This window comes from Oryctolagus cuniculus, chromosome 16 (genome assembly GCF_051225735.1).
Source record: "Oryctolagus cuniculus isolate XC-2025 breed Fujian yellow rabbit chromosome 16, ASM5122573v1, whole genome shotgun sequence".
Taxonomy (NCBI): domain Eukaryota; kingdom Metazoa; phylum Chordata; class Mammalia; order Lagomorpha; family Leporidae; genus Oryctolagus; species Oryctolagus cuniculus.
Genome location: NC_142882.1, coordinates 41,526,478 through 41,533,986, shown reverse-complemented (window position 1 = coordinate 41,533,986; position 7,509 = coordinate 41,526,478). Strand labels below are relative to the sequence as shown.

The 7,509-nt window shown below is 39.8% G+C and overlaps 1 long non-coding RNA gene across 1 annotated transcript in view; it reads left to right on the top strand.

Annotated features, from left to right (window-relative positions):
* Positions 1 to 1,215: 1,215 nt before the first annotated feature.
* LOC149121706 (uncharacterized) overlaps positions 1,216 to 7,509 on the top strand; it is a 41,877-nt gene continuing 35,583 nt past the window's right edge. Inside the window, exon 1 of the long non-coding RNA XR_016222417.1 lies at positions 1,216 to 1,453. This is a non-coding gene — a long non-coding RNA (uncharacterized LOC149121706). The remainder of the gene's footprint in view (positions 1,454 to 7,509) is intronic.

Sequence of the window (7,509 nt, the reverse complement as noted above, 5' to 3'; positions counted from 1 at the left end):
TGTAAAATGAAAGAAACGAAGTTCAAACTTTATCTGGTCTCCTTGGCCTTGAGATCTAATCCTAAAGATAAATATGATTATCAATTCCACATAGAATTTGGAAAAATATTTATAATAATATAAATGCATGCCAGATAAATCGGTGCAGTGTCTAAGTACATGTGTGTCTGTGGCCATTAAGTATAAGAAATGCTAACTTTTATTCTCCAATATTCAACAAATTTGTAATGGCCTTTGGTGAAAACTTTAGACACACAAACACATATATAAAATAATATGTGTATCAGGGCCTGTGCTGTGGTGTAGCAGGTAAAGCCATCATCTGTAGTGCTGGCATCCCATATGGGCGCTGGTTCGAGTCCCGGCTGCTCTGCTTCCGATCCAAATCTCTGTTATGGCCTGAGAAAGCAGTGGAAGATGGCCCAAGTCCTTGGAACCCTGCACCTGCGTGGGAGACCTGGAGAACACTCCTGGTTCCTGGCTTCGGATCAGCACAGCTCCGGCTGTTGTGGCCAATTTGGGAGTGAAACAGCGGATGGAAGTCATATCTCCTTCTCTTTTCTGCGTAACTCTGACTTTTTTTTTTTTTTTTTTGACAGGCAGAGTTAGACAGTGAGAGAGAGAGAGAGAGAGAGAGAGAGAGAGAAAGGTCTTCCTTCCGTTGGTTCACCCCCCAAATGGCTGCCACTGCCGGCGCGCTGCGCCGATCTGCAGCCAGAAGCCAGGTGCTTTTTCTTGGTCTCCCATGCGGGTGCAGGGCCCAAGCACTTGGGCCATCCTCCACTGCCTTCCCCGGCCACAGTAGAGAGCTGGACTGGAAGAGGAGCAACGGGACAGAATCCGGTGCCCCATCTGGAACTAGAACCCGGGGTGCCGGTGCCGCAGGCGGAGGATTAGCCAAGTGAGCCGTGGCACCGGCCAATAACTCTGACTTTCAAATAAATAAATAAAACATCCTTTAAAGAACAATATGTGTATCTGTATATATATATGTAATAAAAATAAATATATGTGTGTATATATGATATGGTATGTAAGAAACACATTTCTAAGAGTTTTATCCAAAAGACTTAAGACATTAATTGAAGATTATCATGCAGAATAAAAGCTAACTTCATTTTGCATACATAAAAAGATATTTTCAAAGTCTATTTATTTTCATCTATTTGAAAGAGTGACAGAAAGAGCATGCAAAAGAAAGATGACTTTACATCTACTGATTGACCCCCCGACATGGGCTGGGCCAAGTGGAAGCCAGGAAGCCAGAAGCCCCATCTAGGTCCTTAAAGCACTTCAGTCAAATCACCTGCTGCCTCCCAGGATGCATTGCAGGAACTTGGATGGAAGCGGCGGTGCCAGGACTTGAAGCAGCACTCCTACATGGGGTGTGGGAGTCTCAAGTGGTGGCTTCACCGGCTGTGCATCAATACCCACTCCTGCCTATGACATAAACGTGAGTCATCATGTTCATCTTATTTCTGAACAAGGCCACTATGAAAGTTTTATTTTTAACTAGCCAAATTCCTTTTCAATTAGATAAAATAGTGACTAGGTTATTTGTAAAGCTCTCTTCTCCATAAACTGTCCTTGCATAACCCTTGAAATAATTTTTTAAATTACACTTTCATAGCTGCAGTCTTAAAAGACGAAACATGTACCGGACTTTCCTAGGTCTTTTGAGTGCTGAGACAGGAAAAATGAAAACAAACCACGTTGGTTTTCTTTTGTTCATATGTTAGAATGAGGCACAGCAGAATTACCATAATTTCTGACTTGCTGAATGCTAAATCCTAGTTTTGTAAAGTCAAGGAAAACTACTCTGAAAAGGATTTCTCCCTATTTATTGAAAGAAAATTCAAAAGCGTAAGTTGCAAATCCTAGTGATGGCCTTGTTTGATAGCCTTAATTAGTTTCATGTAGCTGGCAACATTCCCTGAGAACACACCTAAATCTCCATTGTTTCACTCTCTCTCAAGCATTATCATTCATTCGGGTGACGATTCATGCATAATATGATATCCCTAGGGTATAATTAATTTTAGCAATTGCACAACTTAGTAAGAAGAAAAAGCATCATTGGTATTGCGTGTGCCCTGAAGGTCAAATGATGTCACAATTTGCACCTTTGTTGTGAGACGTGAAAATTAGCAATTAACATAAATGTATTGGCTAACATATGGATAGTTTAGTCCAAGGTACTAATGAAGATAACCATGTTTTACCAACATAGCATTCGGTATTCTATAGTGCAACATATAATTCTTTAAAAATGAGCATTGAGATGAACGTTGTATGAAGGAAGTACTAGAGAAAAATGAGATGGATCTGTTAGGGTCCAAAAAAAGCCCACCGCCCGAGGAACGACTCCAAGAGACTTTTTCTCTCATGCAACCAGCAAAGGGTTAAATTTATTGATCCAACATGTTGGGGCCCTCTGACAAGGACAGAGGAGCAGTGAGGAACTACAGCATAGGGTTTATAAAGGCAAAAACCGCAAAATCGGGAGGAGGGAGAGAATACACGGTTGCTAAGCGGTTGCTAAAATCTTACAATCAGCAATTATGATTTTAAGACATAGACAAATCACATCTTCATTATTAGCCCAGGTAACCCAGGTGCAACCTTTCTACTTTTAAGCTTGAGCAATCATGCTAGGGGGTTTTTGTGCGTTGCCAAGGGTGGTGTAGTGCACTGCTATTGTCCGACTATTTGAGATCATAGTTTCAGACCAGAGTCTCACGGTGGGGGGGTTGCTTTCCCAGAATGCAGTCTCAAGTGCTCCAAAATGGAGTCCCTACTGTCAAGGTGCTACTTTACTCTGTCTTATTTTCACAGCTGCACCAGGAAGGTTTTTAAACCTGTAAGCTTAAGCTTAACTTTTGACACCCATACATATACAATTTTAACTCTTCAGATCCTTTCTGTAGAAAGTTTTAAATGCAACTTGATGTGACTGGATTGCTTTGGCGCCACCCACATTGCATCAGTGATAGGTACAATGGCTGGGCCTTCGATGCATCACATGTTTCTGCCATTCTTCTGTAGCTGTGGCCACTGCCTGCATTTAGAACCCTCCCATCTCTCCTTTGGGCCTTGTCATCACCTCATATCTGGGCTTATTTCAGCATGTTCTTCAGATACTGCCAGAGGGATCTTTCTGATCTACACATTTGACTCAAGACCTTAGGCTACAGATCTCAGATCTGTGTTTTGGTTAAGATGATCCCAATAAGTAAGCTGTTGATAGGCACTGGGAGGTCTGTATGTTGCCCTTCTCTTACCTCCACAGTCCAGGGACATCTCTGTGGTGTGAGCAGTGCACACGGTTGCTGAGGGTGTTAATTGCTAACATCTATGGAGCACTTACTGTATCTCAGTGTCTGTGTGAAGAATTTCACATGTATTATCTCATTTAATTCTCTCCACAAAGAGATTTCTCACTCTCAGTTCTGAACAGCAAAATATACACCTGTATAATATGTTAAAGGGACAGAATACTGATTTCAAATTCTACTCTCAGCAGAGCTATAATTCTTATACCAAACAAGATATTCTCTGACATGCATGAAATAATATAAATATCTTTTATGATTGCTATAATTACTATTTTCTTTCTTTTTTTTTAAAGAGATGTCACTATTAACAAAGGTGTTCAGAGGAAGAGAAGTCTTTTTTTTTTTTTTTTTTTTTTGACAGGCAGAGTGGACAGTGAGAGAGAGAGACAGAGAGAAAGGTCTTCCTTTTGCCATTGGTTCACCCTCCAATGGCCGCCACGGCTGGCGCGCTGTGGCTGGCGCACCGCGCTGATCCGAAGGCAGGAGCCAGGTGCTTCTCCTGGTCTCCCATGGGATGGAGGGCCCAAGCACTTGGGCCATCCTCCACTGCCTTCCCAGGCCACAGCAGAGAGCTGGCCTGGAAGAGGGGCAACCAGGAAAGAATCCGGCACCCTGACTGGGATTAGAACCTGGTGTGCCGGTGCTGCAAGGTAGAGGATTAACCTATTGAGCCGCGGCGCCGGCCACCATTTTCTTTCTATAGATGAGGAATCTCACACATAGAGCACTTATCTATTTTCCCAAAAATCACAAAATTAAGAAATGTGCATGAGGCTTGCATTTATACAAGCAGAATCAAAAACTTATACTTTTCCCTATTAAGTGTGAAGAAAGAAAGCAAATAATTGAAAAATCTGTAAGTCACCATACTTGCCTTGTTCTACATAAATACTGCTTATACATGACATTGTGGATTAACCCTTCCCTGGTAATTGGCTAATAGGGATTTTTTTTTGTTTCTTTAACCAGAGTGTCTTTATTTTTCTGTGTTAGTTTAAAACTGATGAGCATTATCTGTTACAAACCAATATAAGTTAAGTGTAGATCAGTTGGCAGTCTAAGCAAATGACAAATGTAATGTGAGGGCTGCAGTCAGTAACTGTTAGGTACTGTGTAACAGACATGGTACAAGCACCGTTTAACTTCCCTAAGCAGACAGATGTTGCACCTTGTCTTTCTTCCTTCCTTCCTCCCTCCCTCCCTCCCTCTCTCTCTCTTTCTCTTTCTTTCTTTCTTTCTTTCTTTCTTTCTTTCTTTCTTTCTTTCTTTCTTTCTTTCTTTCTTTCTTTTCTTTTCTTTTCTTTTCTTTCTTTCTTTCTTTCTTTCTTTCTTTCTTTCTTTCTTTCTTTCTAGGTTCTCTGTAAGAATACTGGCTTTGAATATGAAATCAGAAGCTGAAGTGGATATATTTGGAAAGATTTCTTTTTAAGATTTATTTATTTTTGAAGTGGATAGATTTGGAAACATTTGTGTTTTGAAATTTATTTATTGGAAAGGCAGCACCAGAGAGCGAGAGAGCGTGTGCAAGAGAGATATCTTCCATCTGCTGGTTCACTCCCTAAATGTCTACAAGAGCCAAGGCTGGGCCAGGCCACCTTCAAGATCAAAGATCTCTATCCCTGTCTCCCACATGGTTGGCAGGGGCCTGAGCTCTTGGGTTATCATCTGCTGCCTTCCCAGGTCTGTTAGCAGGAAGCTGGGTTGGAAGAGAGTAGCTGAGACTGGAACTGGTACTCCAACATGGGCTGCGGTCACCAGAGTCCACTTAACCAGTGGGCCACAGCACTGGCCCGGGAGAGGTTTGTGGTGGAGAATGGATTGCTGAGTGGCGGTCAGTAGATCAGTAGCTATGCATTTCTTTACAAGCTTGCCATTGGTTCTCCAATTGTTAACCTTGTTAACTGAAAGCCCCATGATGTTCCCACAGCTATGCCTGGATTTAATTTATTGTTTTCAGTTGATCTATCCTATTGTGTTGCCAAATAAAACATCTGGCTCTTTAGGAAAGAACTAATTGGAAGAGATTAAAATTGCACAACTTCTGTTGATGAGACACAACTGCTTGGGTGGGGTATTTCAGAGGGGATAGGGCTATTTCCTAGGTATCAGCCTGTATATTTTTGTTACTTTGTTGAAAAAGGAGAGAAAAGAAAAAGTGGGGGAGAAGGTAAGGAGAAAAGGAAGGTAGCAGGTGGGACAGGCTTGTTGAAGCTGAGCAATCCAGAGAAGTCCTGGAGCTGTCGAGCGCTGATCTTTATTGAGCATTCTTCAGAGCGCCGTGCAGTCCTTAGGTCCCACAGCCAGTTAGGGCTGGAGAAAGAATCTGGGCTCAGGCAGCGGTAGCGGAGGCTCAAGGTCTTCATTCCAGCGCCCCTCCTGCTAATCTGGAGCATAGGAGACACTTGGAAATTCTCAGGCTGTGGAGTATTTGCTAATTTCCAGGAACCAACATTTGGCTAAATATTTAACATGATTTCATCAAATTCTCACATCACCTTTCTATTTTATCATCATTGTATGGATGAGCAAACTGTGATTTAAAAGCTCAAAGATTTAAAGTATTAAATAACTTGCCCAATTGCTAATAGTTCTTAATAACTGTCTTGTCAAAGCCAAATATTTGATTTCAAGGGTTTATTAAAATCACCTCCTTGTTCTAGCAAGAACATCCTAAAGACCTTTAAGTGAGCTACTTGGTGGAAGTTTTGACCTAATAAAAGAGTCAACCGAGCACCATGTTCTACTATGTTCAACTCCAACAGCTATCTTTTATTATTAAATGTTTTGTAGTAGCCTGCTATCTCTATCTAGATTTCTTGGAGATTAAGAAACAAAACACAACTCCATCACAACGCCTGTTTTGTAAGGCTGAGCTATTATAAATTTTCGATTTGGTCATTGAGTAACCAACACAAAGCTGGAGATAGGATACATTTTCCTTGCATTTTATTTCAATAACAGAGGATGTTTTATCACTCAGTGTAAACATTAGAACCAGTGATTGTCTTTGCATGTCATTTGTAAATGGTTGGCTGATTCCATTAAGAGAAACACAAGGCATATACTCGTTAATTCATTTAACATTTAACCATGATGTAAGTAGTAAAAGATTGCATTTTATTTTAATCTCAGAGTCTATCAACAAAAATAGATTATGTACAGAATTGCAGTTACCTGAACAATATGAGCTATCAAGAAATGTCAGGTGTGTTGCACATCAGCACATGGAGCATTCGATACTTCTGAAGCAACATGCACATGGAAAGACACTTTAACTGATGCGCAATAGATTCTCTTCTAACTACCTTCAGAAATACTCAAGCAATAAATGTGCCCTATAAAGAACACGAAAGGTGAAATATTAACAGAGGAGATTGTAATTATGGAATGAAATTTCTTTATCATTTGTAAGTAAACACAGAGAGCATTATAGATCCACTCAGGCTTGTAAATAACATATTTCACAGTGGTACCTATGAAAGGGACTTCACAGGGAGGCTAGATTAGACAAACCAACAACTGGGCAATTGGAAAAATGTAACATCTGCTTACTATTTCTAAATCAAAGCTACTCTCAATCTGTCCTGTGAATTTAAAGCATCTTTGAACTCTCTAAATGTGCACAATATTTATTGTTTGTATATTATATTTTTGTAAATTGTTTCAATAATCAACATGGTAGCAAATAATTTCCTTCTTTTTTTACATTCAGCAAAACAATAATATGTTTAACTATATGAGTTTTGAAATCAAAATATCTGTGATGAGTCCTGGCACCACAAGGTGATACAGATGTAATCTTTGGCAATTTATGAGTGTTTTATCCCCCTGCCTTAGTTTATAGGCCAAGGTGTAGATGGAATAAAAATTCTAGTTACCTAAAAGGGTTATTATGAGGATTGTATTAGCATCTGTAAAATGTATATTATTTGCTCAATAAATAGACACTTTGGTGATGTCTATATTGCATTATAAACCATGTGTTTTAATGCTTTGAATTTGTGGAGACAAAGGAATAAAAGTTGGGCCAAATATGAATATTAAGTATCATAAAAAGTCCTATATTCAGCTTCTTAATCATACATAGTAGACAAAAACATTAAACAAATTAAAATCATTAGAAAGCAACATAATGAACAAATCTTTGACAAATATGTGATTACTATCATAAACC